Source organism: Artibeus jamaicensis, unplaced genomic scaffold, assembly GCF_021234435.1.
Source record: "Artibeus jamaicensis isolate MK-2021 breed Jamaican fruit bat unplaced genomic scaffold, CSHL_Jam_final contig_233, whole genome shotgun sequence".
NCBI classification, from domain to species: Eukaryota; Metazoa; Chordata; class Mammalia; order Chiroptera; family Phyllostomidae; genus Artibeus; species Artibeus jamaicensis.
In genome coordinates this window covers 16,010,496-16,035,235 of record NW_026521486.1, presented here as the reverse complement: position 1 = coordinate 16,035,235, position 24,740 = coordinate 16,010,496, and the positions used below count along the sequence as shown (strand labels likewise).

The window sequence follows — 24,740 nt, the reverse complement described above, 5'->3', positions numbered from 1 at the left end:
AGAGGTCAAGGTTGTGATGTGCCCTCCTTTGTCCATTTCCTCATGGGGCATGCCAGCCTCCCACTGCTGTCCAGGGCCCCTTCGCTGGACCTGCCCTGCTGGGACAGCTCCCGTTCTCTCGACCTTTTCCTTTTTTGCTCCCATAGAAAGATTTTCTGGCCTCATGTGCCATTTTTTTCAAGGACTTTTTCTTTTATATCCTTTTACTTAAACATTTTGTCATGAAATAGACATGTGAGCAGGCATAAAAATATGAAATGCACATGCCCACACTTACGGGGAGATGCCACACATTACACATACATCGGAAGTCCCCGTGTGACCTTCTTTCCCCACAGCTGTAACTGCTGCTTTGAACTTGGGGTTACAGCCCCATACATTTTTTTTTAACACGGTTGCTTCATTGTCGCCATCCCTAAGTGACACAAAAATCTCGATCCCAAAGGGATGCAGGGCTTTTTTAGGCTTTGGAGAAGGCCATTTGGGGGGAAGAGATGGGGCTAATATTTATTGAGCAGCTACTATGTGATGGTTCAATGTCAGCGGTTTTCCATGTACTCACTGACAGCAGCCATCTGCATTTGGAGTCGTCCCCTTGTTTCTTAGCCCTGAAGATAAAGAGCCGAGATGGTAACTGCCTGAAGTCTAACAGCTAATACTGATATGCCTGCACTTGTTGTTTCTCCTGGACTTGCAGCTCATCTCTCTCTTTCAATACAGGTGGTGAGGAGGGTGCTGATTGGCTGTGGTCTGGCTGTGTGACTCTGAATGAGCTTCCTGACCTCTCTGGTCTTCCCTCATCTCTAAAGCGAAGAGTATTGAGCCAATCTCTAAGGTTTCTCCTGTCTTAAAGTTCTGTGAATCTCTTAAAACTATAAGGTATAAATGCCGCCGTGCTGTGGAGTTTCATCTAAGGCCCTTTCCCTCCCCTCTCCCTCTAAGACATTCAGATGCACACTTTTCTGTCACTCTGAAGTTCCTTTTACATGCACAGCAGCTTGCTAGGCAAGGATGAGGGCTTGTTTATGTCACAAAGGGCCAGTCCCCTGAGAGGTGAGGAATGCAAAATATTCAGCCTGGCTCTTACATCCTCCCTCCATTCAGGTTCTTTCTGACTTACCCAACTCAGATTTTTAGTGTAAGAGCAGTTTAGCCATAACAAGTCAAAAGGTTAAACAAACAGGCTAAGTCACACTAAGGGATAAGTGCCCCCCAGGGCATTTGTTACCCAGGTGAGTGTCCCCTTGCCCTGCTCTCCAGTAAGGTCCCCATTGTCTGTCTTCTCACCCATGGTCACAGAGTGCTGCCCCCCAGTCCTGCCTGCTGGTGTCCAGCCTGCTGCACGCTCAGTTCACGCGGGCCAGGAGTGTTACCACGACCATGGAGGCCTGTGCGAACTGGCCTTGAGTTCTACCGTGACTCCCAATCCCGTTTCTCCCGTTCATTCATTAATCCACTCCTCATGTATCGAGCACGTGCCAGGCTTGGTGCTGCGTCCTGACATCCAAGAGGAATACACACTCCTCGGTCACTTGGCGAGTTTGTTTTCTGAATTCCACACAGAAGGCCTAGTACACTTGGTTCCCAAATCGAAGACCTCCTGTGATGCATCTCAAAGAGAAGCAGCGAGGATTGGGGCCATATTTGGTTAAGAGAGGCCTCTGCAGAGACATAACACATTCAGCTGCAGGCTGCTTGCAAACTGTGGAAAACCTCCTGACACCCGTGGATGGCTGGGGTAACTACCAGATGATCATTTTTGTTGCTGTGCTTCCTCGGGGCATCATTCAATCACACATGTGTTCCGGAAGGAGTAGTGCTGATTACCTATAAAGTGAAAACTGATGGTATTGGTCACACTGTCATTGAGGATGACAAGAAGTGGCCCTATCAGCCATTGCTGGTTGTAGGTGAGTTCGTGGTGCTGCTTGCTCGACTGTACTGTCGTCACGGCTATTAGGGTTTGCGAGGAGAAAGTGCTCCATCTCAAAAGGACAGAGCTTCAAGGGAGTGAAAAATGTCAAATTGTCTTATTTAAGAAATATGTCAATCAGGAATACAAGTTATACAAAACCCTGAGTTTTTTTTTAAACCTGGGAGGAAGGAATCACTTTATCGATGTCTTGGGGGAGCAGCAAAGCAAGCCGCTGGTGGAGAAGAGCTGGTGGAGGGTCCGGGTTTCGAGATGGGCTTTACGTCATTAAGTCCCAGCTCTACAGCTGATTTGCCAGGGAATCGTAGACAAATCTAAGTTCCCAGCTGATACTGTCTCCTTGGATTGTACATTAAGCTGCCTGCGAGCACCAAGTTTGTGCGGAAAGAGTCTAATTAGTGTAATGAAGTATTAATAAACGCTAGTGGGAGATAGTCAAGCTGTGATTTGAGGAATGCCAAAGCACGCTGTAGTGATGAAAAATAGTAATCTTAGTAGAGTGCTTATCTAAGAATCTTTCTCCTCTCTACCTTCAGGAAACAAGGTCAAAAACAGTGTCTAGGGAGGGACCATGGTTGTCAATGCTTGGTAACACATGCATTTCTTAGTCACAGTGGGTGAGATGGAGGGGGTGGAGGTGACAGATTGTTTGAAACCCACGGAAAAAGTTATGACTCTGACCTTGCACCCCTTGCATTTATTTCTGTCCTCATTCCACCGCATCTTAATTTACATGCTTACATATCCAGCTCTCTGGGGTCTCCGAGTGCCCCTGGGTCAGGAACTTTGTCTTGTTTCTGTATTTTCAGTGTGTTTTTAGCCCAGGGCCTGTGCACTGTAGGCCCTCAATGCGTTTGTTGAATGGAATTGCTTTATTTGGTTTGTTGTGGCTTTGAGTTGTAAATGGCATACGTTCATGCTAATGTTTTTTACTAATATCTTTGATTGGTAGAAGATACTTTATTTTTCCGTAACTTACAATGCTACCTTTTCCTCATATTTTCAGATTTCTCCATAGTGAGTTCACAATACACTCAGACATTCCTAGGAGAGTGGGAGTGGCATTAATTTTAGTAGTGCATTCTGTTTTTATAAAATCTTAAAGAGACTCTGACTCCCTTAAATCTGAGTAATTAACAGATATCAAAAATGTCATGTCACGAATCTCTGTGCCTGTGACAGACTCTAATGTGTGAAAAAACATCTGTTTGCTATTTATGATGCGTCAAATAGCTTCTCTGAAACCAAAAAACGATTAAAATACAAAGACAAAGAAACCTATTCACACAGTCGTTTTTAACCTGCAGAAATCTATGTTTTTCACAGACAGACCTCTGAAGTCAATTTTCTAGGGGTGGCATTCATTAAATTAAAAAAGTGTGCACCCTTATCACTCTCACTTCCCTCATCAAGGATGCAAGGATGGCCTTGCTTTTGGAGAGGATATGCGCTTGTATGCGCTTGCGACTTTAATACAAAGAAAAGATGCTAGGGATCTCGCTGGCTCCTGCAATTGATCTGACCTGTTCATAAATAATGCAGAGAGGTTAATAGAATATTCATGAAGATAAAAATGTAATTGTTACTTTGGTGCTATGATCTAACAGTGAGAGTTTATGGTGTGGTCCTCTCACTGGAGCGAAAGGCCACCTTGATTTCATTCTCACCTCTGCCCGTACCAGCTGTTGGCTACTGGCAACTCCTTAGCATCTTGGAGCCTAGTTTCTCTATTTGTGCTATGAGGCTTTTAGAGATTTGCATACAGGGCTGTCGTGGTGCCTAAATGAAGATGGAAAGTCTTGACATGAATTGTGAAGAATTGTGATCATAGAAGGGAAGGCCATCTGTATTGTGGCTTACTCCTAGGAAATTTTGTCAGTTCTTTGGACATAATTAAGTACAGATTCATTTTACAGTAATGCACTTTTCACTCCCGTGTCTAGTATGACCTCGTTGCTTTCCACCCCGTTGTGCTATGTTAGGACTGCATGAAGTCACTTGGACTTAAACGCTCATCATGAAAGCTGTCTTTTGTAGAGGCTTAGGGGCCAGAGGCAGAATTGTAAGTTGGTTATAAGACATTGGCTTAACACCTATTTCCAGGGGTAAAATGAATTTAGAATTTGAGTACTATTTGATGTAGTTCCATATAATTTTTTTCTCATCCAAATTATCTAAACTTTCAGGAGATAGCATTTACAAGTTTCAGGTAACTCAGCATAGGGATTGTTTATTATGTAGGTGGTGATAAAAACACGTTATATGACTTGTAGAATTTACACAATGTTTGTCTCTCTGGATATAGTGATGATTATATATTATACCATGTTTCTCGTTTTTGCTTTGGTTAATAGGAAACTCAAGCTCTACCTTTACCTGTTTATTTAATCCTTACCCAAGTATGTTTGTTGATTTGAGAGAGAGGGGAAGGGAGAGGGAGGGGAAGAGGGAATAGGGAGTGAGAGAGACAGGGAGAGAGAAACATCGATGTGAGATACATTGACCAGTTGCCTCCTGTATGTGCCCTGACCAGGGATCGAACCCACGACTTTTTGGTGCATGGTACTGTGCTCCACCCAGCTGACCCACCTAGTGCAGCTCAAACCCTACTTTTACTTACATTGAATATTTTAGCCGATGTCAGTGGGATTTCAGAGGGTGCTCTGCAGACTATTGTCAGAAGCACCTGGAGTGCTGTTCCTACGGACTCTGGACCTCACCCCAGATCTACCGGAGTAGATTTCTTGGATCCTGGGGTCTGGAAATCCGCATTTTAGGCAGAACACAGGTTTTTCTTAGGCACACTGGAGTTTTAAAATTACTGGCTTAGGGTTTCAGGTTCCTGTTTCTTCTTCCCATTACATGAGGTTTTGCTTTTATATTTTCATCTTGAAATCTCTGTTATTTAATAATCACCCACAGCCCTCTTAGAAGTAGATGGGGCAAACTAACTAAAAACATAAGTGTTCATTTGGAAAAGATGATAAAAAACCAAAGCAGAGTCAGAATAAAGAAAGTACTTTCTGCCAGTTGCCTTGAGTTCTCTTTCCTTAGGTGTAAGTAAGGACTTCGGTCAGCTTTCTTGCATTGGGGGAGGTGAGACGAGAACCTGTGGCCGGCACGCCTGCTGGCTGATACTTGACCCCTTCTCTCTGGCCGCAGTGGTGATGCAGGGGGTAGAGAAAGGTACTGGAGATCCCTAGATCTTATAGGTAACAGAGCCTAAGAGGTCCTGTCTTGATGTGTTGTGGGGTTTTTTTTGCATTTGCCTGCTTGTCTCCTGTTTGATGCTAAGATCCTTGGGAGCAGGGACTCTTTATTATTTGTTTTATATTTCTTAGGCATGGCACAGTGCTTAGCATTTAGAACACAGTGGGAGGGAAGGAAGTAGGTATGGAGGGAAGATTAGTGTTTTTGGTGGGTGTCCAGAATCCAGACTTATCCTATTGTTTTAAGTTGCTGAGAATTTTTATATAATTGGATATATCTGTCTCTATAAATATACATTTTAGAGCCAAATCTAAGTGATTTTAAAGTATGATTTACCTGTCGTAGCTGGCATAGCTCCGTGGATTGAATGCAGGCCTGCAAACCAAAAGGTTGTTGGTTTGATTCCCAATCAGGGCACTTGACTGGGTTGCAGGCCAGTTCCTAGTTGAGGGCACATGAGAGGCAACCACACACTGATGTTTCTCTCCTTCTCTTTCTCCCTCCCTTACCCTCTCTCTAAAAATAAATAAATATTTTAATTAATAAAATATGATTTACCCTCTAATACTCCCCATACCACTGACTCTGTTGAAAAGAAATGTGTTAAATTAGAATGAGCAGATTTTGGCTGGGACCTAAAGTGCTCTTTGCTTTTCTTTGAGTGTTCATACTGTTCTTGCTTCTCTGCCTGGCATGTGTTTTCCCTCACCGCCGAATCTCCACATCTTTTTCAACACCCAACACAGATCGCACCTGGAGACCATGTGGCATAATGGATGACTGTGGGCCAGGAAAACCTCAACCCAGGACATAATGGATGACTGTGGGCCAGGAAAACCTCAGCCCAGGGCTGCCAAAACCTCAGGGAGTCACTGACACTTTCAAAATCAGTGACCGGGGCAGACACTGCTAATTGATTGCAGATTTGTCCCCCTCCGGAGCCTGATTCAGCTGTAGGATCCCAAGGCAGCGTTTCAGTAAACTGCTACCGACCAGTTAAACTGGTACCCCCACCCCCCAAAAAAATTTCAATTTGCCATGGTAACCAATCTGTCCATATTTCCCAGACAGAAGTGACCTCTCCTCCTTAATTGTTTAAAAAATAGGTTTTTATTTATTATTGAGTAGATGTAAAATATTCATACAGTGTGCTTGAGCTGTGAGGACCATGTGACCTCAAACACCTGTTTATCTACCATTCAGTCTAAATGAAATAACATAAGTGTTGTCTTTGAAGGCTCCTGTGGCCTTTCTGTGATTCTGTCCCTTCTCTCCCCCATATTAGAGGCAACCCACTGTCTTAAATTTGGCGGGTTTTAATTTACTTTTTGCTTTATTTAATGGCTTTACTATACGTTGATATCATTAAACAATATATAGCTTAGTTTTGTTTCTGAATTTTATATAAGCATCATATAGTATATTTTTGAGATTTTTTTCAACTTCAAGGGAAATTTGGTGAGACTTATCTGTGTTGTTGAAAGGTGTAATTCATTCATTTCTGCTACTGTGTAGTATTCCAGTATATTAAAATACTCCATATATTTATCCACTCTACCATTTATGGACACTTGTGTGGTTCCAGTTTGGGGAAATCAAGAACAGTCTCACTTCGGATTGTCTTGCATGTTTCTTCAGGTGCGAGCGTTTCTCCAGGGCTGGACCCGGGAGTGGAATTGCTGGGCTACGGGGCACGGACCTGCTCAGCTGTATCAAAGGCCAAATTGATTTCAAAATGAGTTATATCAGTTAATGCTTCCACCTTAAGCACATAATAATAACTCAATGACAGTCCTGAGGATGATGACCGATGACAGCTAACTCACGTAGTGTTTCCTGTGTGCCTGGCTGTATGTACAGTGAGTCCTCACTTAATGTCATTGATAGGTTCTTGGAAACTGCCAACTTTAAGCAAAAGGACTTTTCCAACTTGCTTATCCAGTTCAGGGTCACAGGTGGCCTGCGCCTCTCCCAGCAGGTCATGGCACAAGGCAGGAACCCACCCGGACAGGACACCATCATAGGGCCACTCCCGCTACCACACCCACTCAGACTGGGACAATGTGGACACGCCAGTGCAGCTCACATGCACAGCCTTGGGATGTGGCGGGGAACCCACACAGACTTGGGGAGAATGTGCAAATTCCACATAGACTGTGATCCTGGCTAGGAATCATTGATTTATTTTTTTATCAATGTTAAACTAAGTGATGTTATTCAAGGCCCTGTTCTGCCAGAAGCACTTTACTTACATAAATTCACTCAATTCCCACAATAACCCGAGTGTCCTAATCACTCTGCATCCTTGCCAGCCCCTGAAGTTGTCTGACTTACATATTACCCGTCTGGTGGATGGGAAATGGGGCCTTATTGTGCTTCCACTTTGTATTTCTCTGATCATTGTTAAGGCTGAGCATCTCTTCCTATGCCTGTGGAGGGCCTCTTCATGTCCTTACCCTATTTTTAATAGGATTTTTTGTATTTCTTTTTACTCTTTAAGACATAATAAGTTTCCCCTATTTTTTCTGCTTTTTGTTAGAATTATTCGTTTCCTGTCATGTCTCCCATTAGACTGTCATCTCCCTAAGGGACTGACAGTGTCTTAGGTGTTTGGGTTCTCACAGAGCCAGGCATCGTGAATCAAACTTGGTTATTGCCAGGAACAGTTATCTATCTATTGTTGAAAGTTTGTACCTTTTACCAACATTTTCCTATTTCCCCCACCCGCACAGCCCCCTACTTTGCTACTGTTTTTCCATGAATTTTACCTTTTTAGTGTTTAGATTTCATATGCTGATATGTGGTGTTTGTCTTTGGCTTATTTCTCTTAGCCTGAGGCCCTCAAGGTCCACCCATGTTGCAAATGGCATGATTCCCCTCCTTGTTGTGGCCGACTAGTAGTCCATTGTGTATCTATACACCACATCTTCTTCATTCATCTATCTCTTCATGGACACTAAAGTTTTCATCTGGGTGTGATGCTGTGATTTACAATAAGAAATAATATATTTTTGGTCTTTATCTCCATTTCTGGCACAGAGCTCCTCTTAGATTTCCTAAGTAATGAGAGCAGTTAAGGTGTCTTTTAATATGTTAATGGTGTGACTTTTGGAATGCACCTGAGGAAGGGGGCTGGCTGTCGGGAGAACCAACCCTGTCTTTAGAGGGTTGAAACTTCAGTCCCACCTCTGGACCTCCGGGAGGAAGATGAGCTGGAGGGTGAATCAGTGGCTAATGGCCAATGATTTAATCAATCGTGATGACCTAATGAAGCCTCCATTAAAAAGCAAAAGGACAGAGTTTGGAGCTTAAACAGGTTGGGGTTCCGGGAGAGTGGGGTCCCTGGAGAGGGCCTGGCTGTTCCCGAGTCATGTCCTTCTATACTGAACTGGTGATTTAGTAAGTAAAATGTTTCTCTGAGTTATGGAAGCTGCTCCCTCCCACCCAAGGCAAGAGTCACGGGAACCTCTAACTTATGGTTATTTGGTCAGAAGTACAGTTGACAGCCTGGACTTGTACTTGGCATTCTGAGTTGGGTGGGGAGGGGGGTGCTTTGAAACCTTTGAATTGTAGCCGGTCAGTCAGGAACACAGTTAACAAACTGTGGAGGGTGGTCTTGTGGGACCAAGTCCTTTGCCTGTGGAATCGGATTCTATTTCCCAGTAGATAATGTCAGAATTGATTTGAATTCTCGGACACTCTACTCACGTCCAAATATTGCTGGTTGGTGTGGGGAAACCTACACACACACACACACACACACACACACACACTCACTCTCTCTCTCTCTCTCTGAAACTGGGTGTAGGAACCCTTGCCCTTGGCTGTAGTGAATAATAGTGAATTTTGCTATGACGAACATGAGAATGCGGATATCTCTTCATTACCCTATTTTTATTTCCCTTGAATATATGCCTAGAGGTGGGACTGCTGGATCACACAGTTGTTCTGATTTTCTGAGGACCCTCCAAACTGGTTTCCGTAGTGACTGCACCGATTTACATTCCTACCAACAGTGAACTGAGGGTTCCCCTTTCTTCAAATCCTCGCCAACACTTGCTATTTTTTATCTTTTAGTTTCTCTTCCCATTTTATAAGCAGATTTTTTTATGTTGAATTATATGAGTGCTTTATATATTGTAGATGTAAACCTCTTATCAGATACATGATTTACAACTATTTTCCCCTGTTAGGTTGTCTCTTCATTTTGTTGACGGTTTCCTTTGGCTGGGCAGAAGCTTTTTAATTTGATGCAGTCCCACTTGTTTATTTTTGTTTCGTTGTCTTTGTCTTTGGTGTCCACAGGGATATTAATGAAATAATTACCAAGGGCCAGTTTTGCTTTATAAAGTGGTAATTCTCCCACCATGCCAGCCATAGACAGTCCTTCAGAGGTTAATGGAATACCTACTGGGGATGTTGCAAAAACATCCACTGGGAAGGAGGTTGGACTATATAACATTAAGTTTCTCCCAACTTCAGACTTTCTCAATCTCTGTAAAAATCTTTGACCTATCCAGAAAAGTCCCCTTTGTATCTTGCCACCAAGTCTTGATCATTGAGGATCCCTGGATTACTTGGTCACTTGCTTAAAGTTGTTTTGTTTTTGTTTTAGTCATGAAGTAGAACACACATATCCAGATAAGTACATGAAACACAAATGTATAGAATAAGGAATAGTTGTACAGAGTTGTATAGTACCCAAGTCACACAATTTTTCGATAACCTCTATTGTGATGCCAGGCAGAAAATCAGCCACCCTTCCTTAGAAATTCAGCCTCTGGGGATGACTTGGAGAGGGTTGGCAAATTATGGCCCGCTACCTGTTTTTGTAAATAAAGTTTTATTGGAACACAGTCCTGTTCATTTGTCTTCATATTGTCTATGGCTGCTTTCAGGCTACAATGGCAGAGTTGAGTAGTTGCCACAGAGACAGTATGGCCTGCAAAGTTGAAAAGATTTATTTGCTATGTGGCCATTTGTAGAAAAAAATTGCCAACCCTTGTTCTAGAATCTGACTTGGAAAAACATAACCACCTCTATGTCCTCTGTGGTCTCATCCTCTCAATAAAACTAATCTAGCAAATCTTTATTTGAGAAAAGGAAGTGAAATTAATTACAACATTCAAAAATATTAAGCTATAGGATCAATTTTAATGAAACCTTGAGAAGAGCTAGAAACTAAACCCATAGCAAATTATCTGTGGAGGCTGACCTCCTTATGGGTGTGCCGAATTATATCAGCAACAATTTTTATAACTAGAAGACTAGAGCAACCCAATCATTTTTTAGGTCACGGAGTGTAACTAATTGAATAGAAGAAGGGATCAACATCTTGAGATTCCATCCTTGGAGAAGGTAAGAGCTGAAACACCGAATTTAGTAGCAAATAGAGCTAGAGCATACCTCACTCTGTAACTGACGTTGGGGAGGTGCATGTGCCCACTGCACCGGGGCCCGCACTCCCACGTGCCTGGGACGAGGCTCAGTCAGACAAACCAGAATGGGGAGGCCGTTGTCCATCCATGGTTTTTCTTCTTCTTCAACACAGAAAGTTTCAGCTTTAATGCTTTTCTATAACCATCAATTTCCCAATAGCAAAACCAATTTTGTTTTCTGTAGACAATCTCATAAATGAAAATAAAATTAGGGAATAACTTAACTGACTAAAGGGAAAGTGCAGTTGAACACAAATGATTGTATGAAGTTAATTAAAAAGAAAAACAGTGTAATCTCTTCCAAGCTGTATTTCAACCTAAAGACTGCTCATGCTGAGGCAGAGAGTAAGCTGAGAGAGACAATTAAAAGCCTATGACACCACCTTCCTTCTCCCCCCGCCCTAATTTAAAAAATATGTAGAAAAACACCTTGCTTTTCAATTTACATTCAAAGAGTGCTTGTTTGGGGCTGTCTGAGTGAAAAAGTGAGCACATTAAAATAGAGCAGTCTTTCAGGTATACAGAGAATTATTTTTCCTTCCCCAATGGAGTAATTGTGGGAAGTATAGGTCTTTGGAAATGTATTTCTTAAAAATGATGTGTAGAACATGGGTGAGTTTGAGATCAGAAAGAGACCTTAGATCCAAACTGAAACCTTCTCATCTTAAAAGAAGACTGACCTGTGGGCTTAGGAGCACCCACCTTTTATTATTAGCTCCTTTATCAAAGCAGGACATGCTGCTGGGCAGCAGGACACAGTGGTCTGGAGTTCCGTGTTTGTCGTTAAACAGACCTGGGCTGGAGTCCTGGATCCCACAGCCCAGAATTGTGTGGCCTTGGGGAAGATGCCTGCGTTCCCAGAATGTGAAGGATCATAATGATCCCTGCCTTAGTGTTGTTTTAAGTATTACATGAAATAATACATACAGAAGTGTTAATTTAGTGCATGGAATGTAGTAAAATAGTGAGAGAAAACTGAGCATGCCATTCTCTGCTTAGTGGTGGCCACTCCAGGGATGAAGCTATAAACAACTAGTACAGACTTTTTGTTTCCTAATTGCCATTCTGACATTTTGCAGATAAGAGCTTTCTACTTGTTAAGAGGAAAAAAATTGAATGGCTTTCTCCCAGCTGTGTGTTTTTAGATACCTATGATTAAAAAAAATTGCAGTCCCGTACTTACCTGGCAAGGCAGATGCTGTGATCACGAAGGTGGTTTTCCCAGGGTGAGGCTCACCCACCGCACTCCGGATGTGCTCAGCGCTGCGGTTTCCCCAAAGGTGACAAACTCGACCGCATAATTTGTGGTAGAGGGGGACTGCATTCGGGCTCTCCCCTGAAAAAAATTACAGTCTGTACTATAACCACAGACTTCAGTTGCCAATCAATGAACATAGGCAGCCCTGAGACAAGGAGCCAAAATGGCCACTGACAATAATGGTTAACACTTAGTGAGTGCTCACTGTGTGCCCGGTGCTGTTCATTCATGAATCTGTGCCCTTCATCCTCATAAAACCTGGTGAAGTGTTATCCCCATTTTACAAGATGGGGAGCGGAGGCACTGAGAGGTGAAGGCACTTGCCCAGGTTACACAGCCAGGAACAGGCACACCTGGGACTCCGGACCCTGCAGTCTGGCTCCCAGGCCTGTTCTGGGCATGTCCTCTGGATCGCAGATGCTAGACTTCCCAGGCCTGCCCTGGGTGGTGGGCGCAGTGGTTGCTGGGATTGGGGCAGTCAGAACCATCTCCCGAGAGCCCTGTGCAGTGACCCAGACCCAAGCCAGAGCTCAGGGAAGTTACTGGTTCAAAACCACCTCAGGGATTCAGCACCAGACACACCCCAGGCCCTGCCTGCCTGGGCAAATGTCACTTCTTTCTAGACCTCTCATTGCAGGGGCCCAGGGGTATACGTTCTGGTATAATTGCTGGGACCCGTGGCTAAAATACTTTTTGTGGTCCTTGTTCGGACAAGAGTAGTTTTTAACGTGAAGGGGCTACTTGAATTTGTTGTAAAAATAATGGTCATATTTGAGAGCTGGGTTTAAGGATGAATTGAATTAAATTAAGATTTAAAAAAATCTCCCATGTTGTCAGGGCCCACCCACCGCTCGCTGGACTGTTGCCTCTATTTCTTTTATGAAGATCAAAAACGGAAAAGTAAATGCCTTTCAGATAGTCCTTGGCCTTTTCTGCTTCTTTGAAGGTAACTTTCTCTTGCAGACAACATTTTGAAGGACTGCTTGGGGATGAGAGGAAGGTGAGAAAGAAGGATATGAATGAGGAAAAATATCCAGGTAGCCGTTTTTAACTTTCAGGGGTGATGCTTTCCACATATTTTAGATGAAGCACGTAGGTATTCTATCCAGTTTGAGTTATATGGCACCTGTCAAACAATTCAGTCTTCGTTTTTACAGGTAAGGAAGATGAGAAAGCAATTTAGCGACAAAGCCAGGACTAGAAACCAGGTCTCCAGATTTCTGTGGCCCCGTCAAAATGCTGATCTGCTACTGGGAAGGACGAATGCCACAAGAAAGAGGCAAGAAAGAGGCATTGTCCCTAGACTGGCAGATGCAGTCCTAATGTTCAGTTTCCCTTGTTTCAAGGTTTTCCATAAGAAGATTCCATAAGTCAGAAGACTTTTTCTAAGGTTTATGTGGGGAAAGGAAGATGTTGCTTCTGTTGCATATAAAATTTGGCGATAAACAGTGCCATTATTTTGTAGTGTTACTGGAATTTATTTAGATTTATCAATTTCATCCCTATCTTTCCACTCCCTTCCCCCAAAGTGAAACAAACTTAGTATCTAGTATCTTTTTCAGGCTTTGGTCTACACTGATACTCTCTGTTCAGCAATTGTCAATTACTGTCCTAATATTCACTTCTGATCGGATATATTCTTATACTGCCATTGCATTGAGTTTCTCTCATTAGCTTCAGAAGAAAATGCATACAATTTTTGAAAATGTCCTTTGGTGAGCTTTCGATTCCTGGAAATTTTGTTATAAAAGTTTAAAAACAACGCAGAAAGGTGGGAAGAATTTTACAGTGTATAGCCCTCACCCAGGTGCTGCTATAAGCACGCATCTCCTTGGGTTGGCCAAAAAGTTTGTTTTTTTTTTCTGTAAAGTAAAATACACATTTTTCATTTTCACTAATAACTTTATTGATTTGGACATTTTGAGTAAGTTGGCTATCTCCCCTGTGGTAGAATGTTTATTATTAATGTCTTGATTTGATCGTATCAACTTCAGCTGGTCTGCCCAACCACAGAGTGTCGTCCAGGGAGAAATCCCCAGCATGCAGCTTTGCAAACCACTTTTGTCACATTTCATCAGTCCCAGCACCTTCTCCATGCACTGCACAATTTTTTTGCTGGGGCTTCAGTTGCATTTCTACCTGACTTGAAATAATAAAGCATAAGATACCAAAAAGTTACGTATTTTCTTCCATCTTCAATGTTAAAGTGGCTACACAAAAAATTCACCAATGTTGATGTTTTTGTTAAATGCATGGAGATATGACAGCTGTTATAATACAACCTAACAAGATTGTTTCGAATGAAGTTGAAGACAACTAAGCACTGCTAGCACCTTCTCAGGAAAAAGACAAACTTTCTGGCCAACCCGATAGTTACTGTCCATTTGTTGGGAAGCCTTTAAAAATAAGCACATACCCTTGCTGGGACCTTGGTGCTCCCAACAGACTCTGTCTTTGCCATCCACTAGACACTGATATTTATTTTATTAAAGTTATAAATTCAGAAACCTAGTTTTTCCATAAGTTTTTAAGTTTAATTCCCAAACTTTATTTAGTTCTAAACTCATCATTGTTAATAGTCACAACGAATCTGGTTAGTTTGGCTTCATTTAGTTAATTCTCCTAAACATTTTAATGCATTGATTTATAATTTTAATATCCTGTTATCTTTTTTAATATTTCATTTGCCTAACAAAATTTTCCTAATTCTTATAAATCTAATAAAGTGCATAAATGTGGTGAAACTTAAATTCTCCTAAACATCCAAATATTATGACAAATGTAGCAAAGTCCTACCAGACCTTCTAACTTAGAATCACAAGTCTGTTACTTAGTCACAGAATTGGCATTGGAATCACAAGGATCATCTGCTAGCTAATCCAATGTGCCAAATTCTCCTAAATATTATAAATGCTTCAAATTCCAAACATAAAGATACTGATGTGACAGATTTGATTTATAACATTATTTCCATTTATCTATAAGTTCTCCCTGGCTTAATGGGTATTTTTACCCACCAAGGAAGGAATTCTACCATCAGCCATTCTGTTAGTTCTTGAGGTTGGAGGTGCACGTGTCCAGGTGGCTTTTTCTTACATCCATGAGGGGACATGCAGACTTCTCTTCCATAGTTGTTGTGTCACTGAGGTCTCCAGATCCAAGTGGAATGGCTTTACGGTCCCCATCTTTTGGATTCTGATGGTATCTTTTGTAGTCCGAGTAGCTCTGTAATCATCCACCTGGGTTGCTTCACTGCTCCACTGGATTGAACTGATCTATTTACTGCTTGATAGTATTCTGTTTTTTTTCTGGTCACAACATTTGTAGCATTTTAAATAATATCTGATTGTATTCTATGCTTTTTTATAGTTGTGCTGACGTAGTCTTTAATTCTACTGACAGCTAATTATTGTTTTGCTGCAAAGAATCCTTTTATTGTCCCCTACTATGAATTTTGGAAGACTGCGGAAAAAGGCGGCATTTAATAAATGATAATTAGTGGTGACTTTCTTTTGGCTAATGAAAGACCAATTTAACTTCTTATTAGAGCTTCCACTCTGCATGAGATTAATCAGTGCTACAAAATGTGTTGATAGAATTCCAACCAAAAGAAAAGAAATCATTTTTGTTTGAGTGTAGCTGGATCAGTGCAAATGCATACTGTCTGTTAGGCTCATTAGCAAACTAGTAGTAATTCCCGAGATCCTCGTTGCTTCCTTTGTAGATGTCAGATGGGGGACCACAACACAGCCTTATCAATCCTCTGTCTTCCCTCCTTCCTCAACAGCTGGGCCATGTACTCTTTCCATCTTTTGGGGACCTTTTGGGGGAGGAACCTTTAGTTCCTCTGTCTCTGATTTCCACCTTTAACTATTCTCTTTGGTTGTACACGCATCTCGCTTGTGTTAAAGAAGCTCATGATTGACTTTGTTTCCCCCCTTATAACAGTCTGACTTTCGTCCTTCCAGTTGCCATCAAACTCTTTGAATGTGGCCCATAGGAAGTACCTATTCTTTCTCCTTTTATTACCAAAAAGTGTGGCTTTTATTACCTCTTCCCTACTTTGCACTGTCCAAGGTCACCTGCATATAGTTCAACACCGTGGATTTCACTGGACATTATCTAGTCTACCCTTGTTTTTTTTTTTGAGCCATTTATTTGGCTTTTGTGTCATCTGCTTCTTTTCTGTTTTCTCTGACCAGTCTTTATTCATGTTTTCTAACTGTAGGGGCATAATGAGGAACATAGATTTTAGAGTTAGGTAGACTTGGCTTTGAACCTCAACTCTGCCATCACTAGCTATGTGACCTTGGACAATGGTCATCTTTGAGCTTCAGTTTGTTCATCTGTAAAATGAAGTAAGAAGAATACCTCACTTCTAAGTTGTATGGATTAAAAATACTTGTGTTCATTACATTCCAGATTCCAGTTGTGAGGTCATACAGTGTTTTTCTCTTGCTGTCTGGCTTATTTTACTAGGCATAATAGTCTCTAGTTCCATCTATGTGGTCGCAAAAGGTAGGACGAAATAAACTAATGAAAAAAATAGAACCAGACATGGAACAGACTGGTAGCTTTTGGAGGGGAGGTGGGAGGGGGGATAGCAGAAGGAAGGGGAAGGGATTAGTCAAGAACACGTGTGAATGACTCATGGACACGGATAACAGAGAGGGGATTGACTGTGGGTGAGAGGGGTGGGCTGGGTGGAGGGGGGCAAAAGGGAAGAAGACTGGGACAACTGTAATAGAATAAACAATAAAAAAATAAAATAGAAAAATGTAGAACCTAAAAAACTAAAATACATTAAAAAATTTTTAAAGTACATGTGTGTATAGTGTGTAATATAGTAGCTGGCCTTTTATCAACTGTCTTTTCTTTGCAATTGTGAAAATATGGTTAGCACGCAAGGTTTACTGAGGCATCCTCTTTTCCTGTGAAACAGCCAGTTTTTGTTTGGTGCAGTGACTCCAAAATTTGTGTCAGCTTTCCATCTCCCAACCTCCAGTCTCATGTTTTTACTGGTGTGCTAATTCTCTTCACCCGGATGCCCTGTGCAGTCCAAGCGGTATTCAGCCAGTGATTACTTCCTTGGTTAACAGAATTTTCAGTCCTGAGGTTGCAGCTTCCTTCCGTCCTTCCTTTCCTTCCTCCCTTGTTTCCATCCAACTGGTGTGCATACTATGGGCCGTTCACTGCTGTCTGCACTGAGGGTGCAACAAAGAGCAAGAAAGGCCAGTCCGAAGCCTAAAGAGAGGGTCAGTCTCAAGTAAGGGTGATGGATGCTATGATGGTGAAGAGAGCACTTCAGGGGGCCCCAGCAGAAGTCGGATGAAGTGGTAGGCCAAGTTGAAATTTCTTGCATCCCATCCCATTTCCACTAGATTCTGTAAATTTTACTTATTAAATAACTTATTTCCTTCTTCTTTATTCTAATGACACGTGTTTCATTCAGTCCAATTATTCCAGGCACACTAGTTTTGGCCGGGCGTTTTCCAGATCTGATTCTAGCTCACCTATCTTCTCTCCCATCCATCGTCTAAGCAGCTGCCAAGGTCACTTCCTGAAGCACAGATCCCATCATATCTCTCCCTTGCTTAAAATTCTTTATTGCCTATACCAGTCAGTATTCAGTATAGGGAACAGAGGCCACTCTAAGCATTTTAATCAGGAAGGAATCTAATGTGGGGGGTTAGGGATTATAAAATCAGACGAGGGTTAGAAATGCAGGCACAGGAAAAAGGTCTATCCCTAAGGTCTCCATTAGAATTCTGGAGTTCAAGAACTTCCAGCCATTGCTGTTGTCCATGAATCAGGAAGCCAGTGATGCTACTGCTCTTCAACTGCCTGTCCCCACCCAGAATGGTGGCAGGTCTTGGGATGGTGCTGCAGAGAAACGTCACACCTGTGCGATCTTACTTGTCAGAGCAGAAAGCAGCCAGGAGAGGTCAGGAAGGTGGTCTCTAGGTCACTTGCACCTTCCAGACCTCCTGCAAATGCATCAGATTAGTGGAACCTAATTCTCCTCCAGAGGCCTAGCTTCAAGGAGTCTGGAAAATGGAGCTGTTAGTCTGCCAGCCTCTGTGTGGGAAGAGAGACTACCGGGAACGAGGAATCAGGGCGGGGGAGCACCCCCGGTGTCCATCTCCCCTGGCTTTCTGCTGTATGCGATTTTGTTAGCTGTTCATGACATTTTGCTGAACTCCTTGTGTTCCACCACTTATAACATCTGTCACTGGCAGGTGCTAAACAGATACTTGTCGAACGTATGACTGAAGAAATGAATGCACTTCTGACCCAGTTCTTTCTTACCTTCTGGCCATAACTTGAACAGGAACGACCTTCCTGGCTGGCCCTAACTTCCTCTACCTGCTGAAATCCCACCCTGTCTTAGACAGGCTCAGCCAAGTCATCCCTCCTTAGATGGGAGGGTTCCCCTGGAACCGCACCCCCACAACCATTTTCTTACAGCCCCTGTGCACAGTAACTACTTTACTCACTGACGGGCCCCCCCTTCCTCACCCCACTTTCTCTTTTTCTCCAGACACAGCAGTTCTCTTCTATAAAGACATTCCTTTCACTCTTATTTTCTTGCAGTTGTCATTGAAATGTGATCATTTGTAGGTGTACTTAAATCTTTTGTAGCTGCTTTTGTCCTGTCATTACTCATGCCTAGAGACATGCACGCTATTTTTTTTAATGTACAAATACATTTTTCCTGTTTTAGTGCTAGGTAGTTATATAACATAAACCTAAAAGGGGAGGAGCCTTAGAAGGAAATGAGAATTTTGTCTCCTTATAGTGGAATTTTTAGTGGAATTCACAGCATCTTCACAGTGCTCTGGTTTGCTAGACCCTGACAATGGAAATCGTATCAGCCAAGTATTTCAGCCACTCAGCCAAACTCAGAGAGAGTTTGGGTTCTGAAATGTGAAAACGGCCATGTGATTTGTGTGTTTGTCACAGTAAATTTCTTAAAACTTTGTGTGAGTATAGGGAGACTTTTCACTTTTTTTTTTAAGCACCTTGATTTACAGAAGTATCTATTCCATATGACAGCTGAAACTTGTAAAAAGACTACCTAAGCTACAGGGAAACTCATATTTTTTTTTTTTGCATTTAAATAGACTTTGTTTTTTAGAGCAGTTTTACATTCCCAGCAAAACTGAGCAAAAAGCCCGGAGAATCCCCATATCCCTGTCCCCCACTCCCATGGCCTCCCCCATTATTGACACCTCCCACCAGACTGGTACATTTGTTACAACTGATGACCCTACACTGACGCAGTAGCACTCAGCGTTCATAGTTTACCTGAGAGGTTGATCACTTGGCGTTGAACGGTCTGCGGGTTTTGACAAACGTACAATGCCGTGTGTCCACCAGTATAAAACCACACGAAGCACAGCAGTTTCCCTGCCCTGAAATCCCTGGGTCCTACCTTTCCCTCCCCTCCCAACCCCAGGCAACTGTTGATCCATCTCCATAGTTTTGCCTTTTCTAGAACGTCATGTAGTTGGAATTGCATTTATATAGCATTTCAGACTGGCTTCTTTCAGTTATAATATACATTTAAGGTCCCTCCATGTCTTCTCAAGGCTCTTATAGCTGCTTTCTTTTTAGCACTGAATATTTTTCCATTGTCTGGTTGTACCGGTTTATTTATCCATTCACCTGCTGAAGGACATCTTGGTTGCTTCCCAGTTTGGGCAGTTATGGCTAAAACCCCTGTAAACATCTGTGTGCAGGTTTCTGGGTGGTTGTCAGTTTCCAGCTCCTTTGGGTAAATACCAACGGGTGCCTCTGCTGGAGTGCAAGGTAGGAGCTTGGCAGTGCGTGTCCCTTTGTAAGAAACCACTAAACTGTCTTCTAAAGGAGCTGTATGATTTTTACATTTCCACCAGTGATATCAATCTAGTTGTGTCAGTGGTTCAAGGGACTTCTTAAAAATTCATAAAGGAAAGATCCATCCCCCCAAAGGTGTAGAATGGTCAGTGTTTGGCCTAGTTTCATTTGACCGACATAAAAGCATGGCACAGCTTTTAAAATGCTCATTCTGCTCTTCTGCTCTCTCCTCTCAGCTCAAATAATAGAACTCAAATTTGGACACAGAGAAATGAGACCAAAAAAAAGGTAGACTAGATAATCACATCTGTAGCACTGGTGATATAGTTCGTTCTCGACGTGCTACTTGGGAATCAGAAGCTCTGGAAGGATGGGGGACGCGGGTGTTCTTCTGCCCCCCAGCTCGCTTGACCAGGTGTCTGCAGTCACAATGGGTGGGCTTCCAGTCAGTTAGGTATCCCCCATTTAGCCACACCAAGGGGAGACTAGTTTGTTAGGTGTTGATGGCCATTGCATCTGTGCACAGAGAAGTTTTATTCCAGTTCTTCGGATGCATTGTAGCTAATTCCTGTGAGGTGGGGGAGTGAGTGAGGAAATTGAATACTCCTCTGACTGAGGGTCCATTGTAAGCCCTAGGTCTTGCCAGCCATCCTCAAGCGATACCCCTCCTTATAATGGGCCTGTTTGTGGAAGCCCCTGGGCTCCTAAGGAACTCCCACAGCTCACTGGTAGTCCCTCTCTTAACAGTGAAATTCTGAACTCAGAAAGACAGGGCTTTTTCCCTTCCAAACTTAAAAGGTGGTGAAACATCTCCAAGAAGCCCCTTCTCCCTGAAAGAATCAATACCCTTTCCCCTGGCAGGCAAAGTATGTTTGGAATGCTTTGTTTTCCCTAAATTGCCTCAATTGGTTGGGTTACCAAGAAAAGCTGGGAATTTCAAAGGATGAATCTTTGTGGAGCAAATGAATGCTTGTGGTGTTTTATAATCTCAAGGAGGAGAATTTTTAAATATTAATTTTTTTAAATGAGCTAATTAGAAATCAGCTCAGAAGGACTTCTAAATTTCTTGAACTGAAGGAATTTTTTTGCCAGTCATATTAAAAACAATTCCAAAAATGTGCACTGAACATCCGTATGTGTCAGACACCGTGATAAGATGAGAGGTTAGAAAGATAACTTCACCATCCCGCAGGGAATAGTCTTGTAAGAGGGCCAGACACACAGGGAAGCCTCTACTTTCTATAACCACTTATTTGAGTGGCTCCAGGGAGAGTTTGTTTCCGAGGATGCAAAGATGAATAATACTCAGGGCCAGGACTTTCTGGATAATAGGACAGTTATTGTACAGTGTGATGAGTGCCATACCTTGGAGGTGGTTAACTCAATTAGACTGTAGACAGTGAGTGTCAGGGAATGCTTCCAAGAGGATGGAGATGCTCGAGTTGGGTCTTGGGGAATAAGAGCTCAGAGGAGGGAGGCAGGGATAAGCAGTTCTAGGTAGTGGAAGAACTTGTGCCAGGACCCTGAAATTAAGCAGCTTGGTGAGCTCTGAGTGTTAGTACGTGAGCGAAAGGAAGGACCCAAGTAGGGTACAATGACCAGTCATGGAGGGGCTGTCATGATAGGTGAAGGGGTGCCCTCCCTCCTACAAGTGGTAAGAAGTAGAGAAGAGTTTACAGTAGGAGAGGACATGATGGTGCTTTCATTTAAAAATCCTTTGCTGTATGGGAAGGATGGGTTGGACAGAGTGAGTGTTGAAGTAGGGAGACTGCCTCTGGGCGATCACATTAGCCCAGGGGAGAGTCTGTGGCTGGAAGGGGCAGTGGTGGTGGGGGGAACGATGGGAGGAGGGAGGAAATGTTCAGGAGGTGATACTGACCAGATGAGTTAAAGTGAGGATGCTGCCGACATTTCTAGGTGTCCTATACAGTGGTGTCCGAAGTCTTTTATGTAAGAGTTCAATAAATGTCATTTTCCTTGGGCAGCAGAGTAGACAGTGATGCTTTCAAATGGGAAGAAAAGAAAGCCAATGGGAGAGCAGGTTTGGGAGAAAAAAAGATGTGTTTGATACTGGGTCTAGGATGTTTATTCTTTTTCTAAAACCCACTTGTGTGCTGTTTCCTGCCGATGACAAATTCCTATGCCTATTTGGTAGATTGGCATGCTATTGCTAATTGAAAATACTTGAAAACTGTGTCCTTCCCAATGACCATTGGAAAATAACCTTCATACATTATAAAGGATTGCCATGGTTATTTATTTATCAGGCCCCTCTCAGGCTGGGCTAATCAGAAAACCGGGACACTATGGTCAGGCTCCGGAGGATTTCTGGGTCTTGCCTCCGAGACAGCTCCCTGGGAGGAAATTGTCTGGATTCCTGGGCTCCCAGTTCCTCCGGAACCATTTGTTCTAGTCGATGCTTCAGAGATCAAGGATCTTGTCAATTTCTTTTCAGGATCAGCTTGGTCCAGAGCAATTTTAACTCAAAATGTGAAATAAGTATCAAGTAAGCCTGCTGATTGATTAAATAAGCACAATTTACCATTTTGCTCAGTACTTCAGTTCCCATTATACAGACGAGGGTCAGCGTGCCTTTCTTGGTAATGTCTGTTTCCAAGGAGGGCAGGAGTCAGCATGGTACTTGTAGGTACTCCTTGTCCCTGGGTAACAATTTTAATGTCTGTTCATGAGTGTTACACATTATTCAATGTCTCCATAAACCCGAACATTGAGGTACTGCCTGTGCACCATGTAAGTGACCTCCAAGCTTTCATTCCTTCTGGCAGTCAAGGATAATTGGTACTTTGTGCAAATGTGAAGAACACGGGAACCGCTGGTAAGACTTTGATTATACGGTAAATGGTCAAGAAATGCCTATCAATTATATATTATATTCTGGAGACTATTTTAGTTTCTAGACACACAATAAGAAACACACACACACACTCACTCACTCACTCACTCACTCAAACAGTGTTTGACTGATAGGAGCATACATTGTACCAGAGAGGACAAATGTTAAGCAGACAAAGAAATAAAATGGTTACAGGTAGAGATAAGTGTTATGAGAATGAAGGAAGTGATGTGCTGGAAACTGATGGGCAGTGTCCAGGAAGCCTTTCTGACAGAGCAGTGCCAGGACCTGAGGAAAAGGGTGGGAAACACAGACACAGACCCGGGGTGGGAATGAGCTTTTTGAGTTCAAGGAATAGGAGGAGGACAGTGGTCGGAGGGTATTGTGGATATGGTAGAGTCAGGGAGAGATGGCTGCCTAAATGGAGAATGGAAGTAACCAGGTAGGTCTCGGAGACCAGGTCTGTAGAGCTGGGAAGCAGCAGAGCCAGGACCGAAGTCGGGGCCTCTTACCTTTCCTTCCCTGCTAACTGCAGACGGCAGAACTGAAGCAAAGCCACTGGAATGACTAAATGCTGAGTCACTGGACACCGAGGCTGGCTTTAACAAATTGTGTGATGGCTTTGATGGGACGTTAACAACGATAACTATCAAACACTGGTGACAAAAGTGGCAGTAACTATGCCGATACCACATACTTTTTTTATTTTTTATTGTTCAGTTACAGTAGTGCCCATTTCCCCTTGTTGCTCTCCCCTGCCCTGTCCAGCTCCCACTTCCACAGACAATCCCCCACCACCCCATCATCCTCATCCATGGGTCCTTTGTACATGCTCCTTGACTTGACCCTTCCCACATACTTTTATAGTTTGTAAATTATTTTACCTTACTGATCTTCATTTGTAGCACAGACAAGCCCTCAGATGTAAGCAGGACAGGTTTTATTGTCCTCATTTAGGTTAAGCGATGACCCGAGGTGACACACGGAACAGGGCTGGACGGTGGCTCTTCTGATTCGAATCCAGGCTCTCTCCTTAAACCACAGAAACTCCTGGGTGAAGGACGAGATACAGATGGCTCATAAGCTTGTAGTGCTCCTAACTTCCAGAAGACTAATTTGGATTTTCCTCAAAGTGCTTTTGACTGAAGAAGAGGCTTGAAAGATGGACTCATGCATCATGTATTAACTAAGCAACTACTGAGTGCCAGACATGGGGAATCTCTAAGGATCCCAACTAAGTAGGTTGAAAGGTACTCACTTAGCATAGTGTTATTTGCCCTCTAATATAAGACAAGCAAAATTGCTGTAGGAGTACAGAGGAAGAAGAGATTAGGTACTTTCGGGAGTCTGAGGAAGACCTCACCAAGATGACAGGAAAACTAGGCCTTGAAGGATGAACAGCAGGGTTTCTCAAGGGAGAAAAGCAAGGAAGGTTATTCTAGGAAGAAGAGGTTAGTTTGATAAAAGAATATGGTATCTGCAGGGACTAGTGAGTGATTGTATGTTTGGAGAGCATTGGGTATATGGGAAGTTAGGGTGGGAAATGAAGGGGGTAGGCTGAAGTCTCGTTGCAGGGGGCCTTGGATGCCAGACTCGGGAGGTGCTGTGTTTGGCCTTACCATCCCAGGTTTGTTAGCAAGGGGTTTGTATTGTTATATTTGCAGTGTTTTAGAAAGCAGATGCTGTTGGAAAGGGGAGGTTGGATTGGAACAGGGGAAAGGATAGAAGCTGCTGTAAGAGTTTAGGAGGAAAAACAAGGCTCCAAATTGGGTCTAACCCCTAATTACGTCTTAAGGAGAAATGGGGTGATAACACTGATGAAACTGAAGGACAAATTGATGTAGGGACATACCAGCTGAATTTGGGATGCACACACTAGTTTTCCATTTGTGCTCTCCCCCCCCCCTTATTGTGGCTTCTCCAGGCTCAGCCAAATTTTTCCCTGACTTTTCAAGCCAGTCATTGATTTATTTTTCTGTCCTCAAAAACAGAAAAAGTTATAGATCTGTGTTCTTAAGGATTCTTTCTGTATGATTTGATCTTTGATGATCCCCTAGGATTCTTTGGGCTGAGAAATGCTGAGAGCAAACAAATTTTTGATGTGGATGCTATGACTATATTTATGTGCTGCAGGTTATTTTTCTTTTATGTATTTGAAACTGTTGTTGCATATTTGAGATCCTGCCTACTAAGTGTTCTGGGGCAATT

The 24,740-nt window shown here is 42.8% G+C and overlaps 1 protein-coding gene and 1 non-coding gene across 2 annotated transcripts in view; both read left to right on the top strand.

The window, feature by feature from the left end:
• Positions 1–24,740, top strand: part of ANO4 (anoctamin 4) — a 333,135-nt gene that overhangs the window by 26,692 nt on the left and 281,703 nt on the right. The window lies entirely within an intron of this gene.
• LOC119060611 (U1 spliceosomal RNA) lies at positions 11,757–11,920 on the top strand. Its single transcript, XR_005084612.2, has one exon. It is a non-coding gene; the product is annotated as a U1 spliceosomal RNA (small nuclear RNA).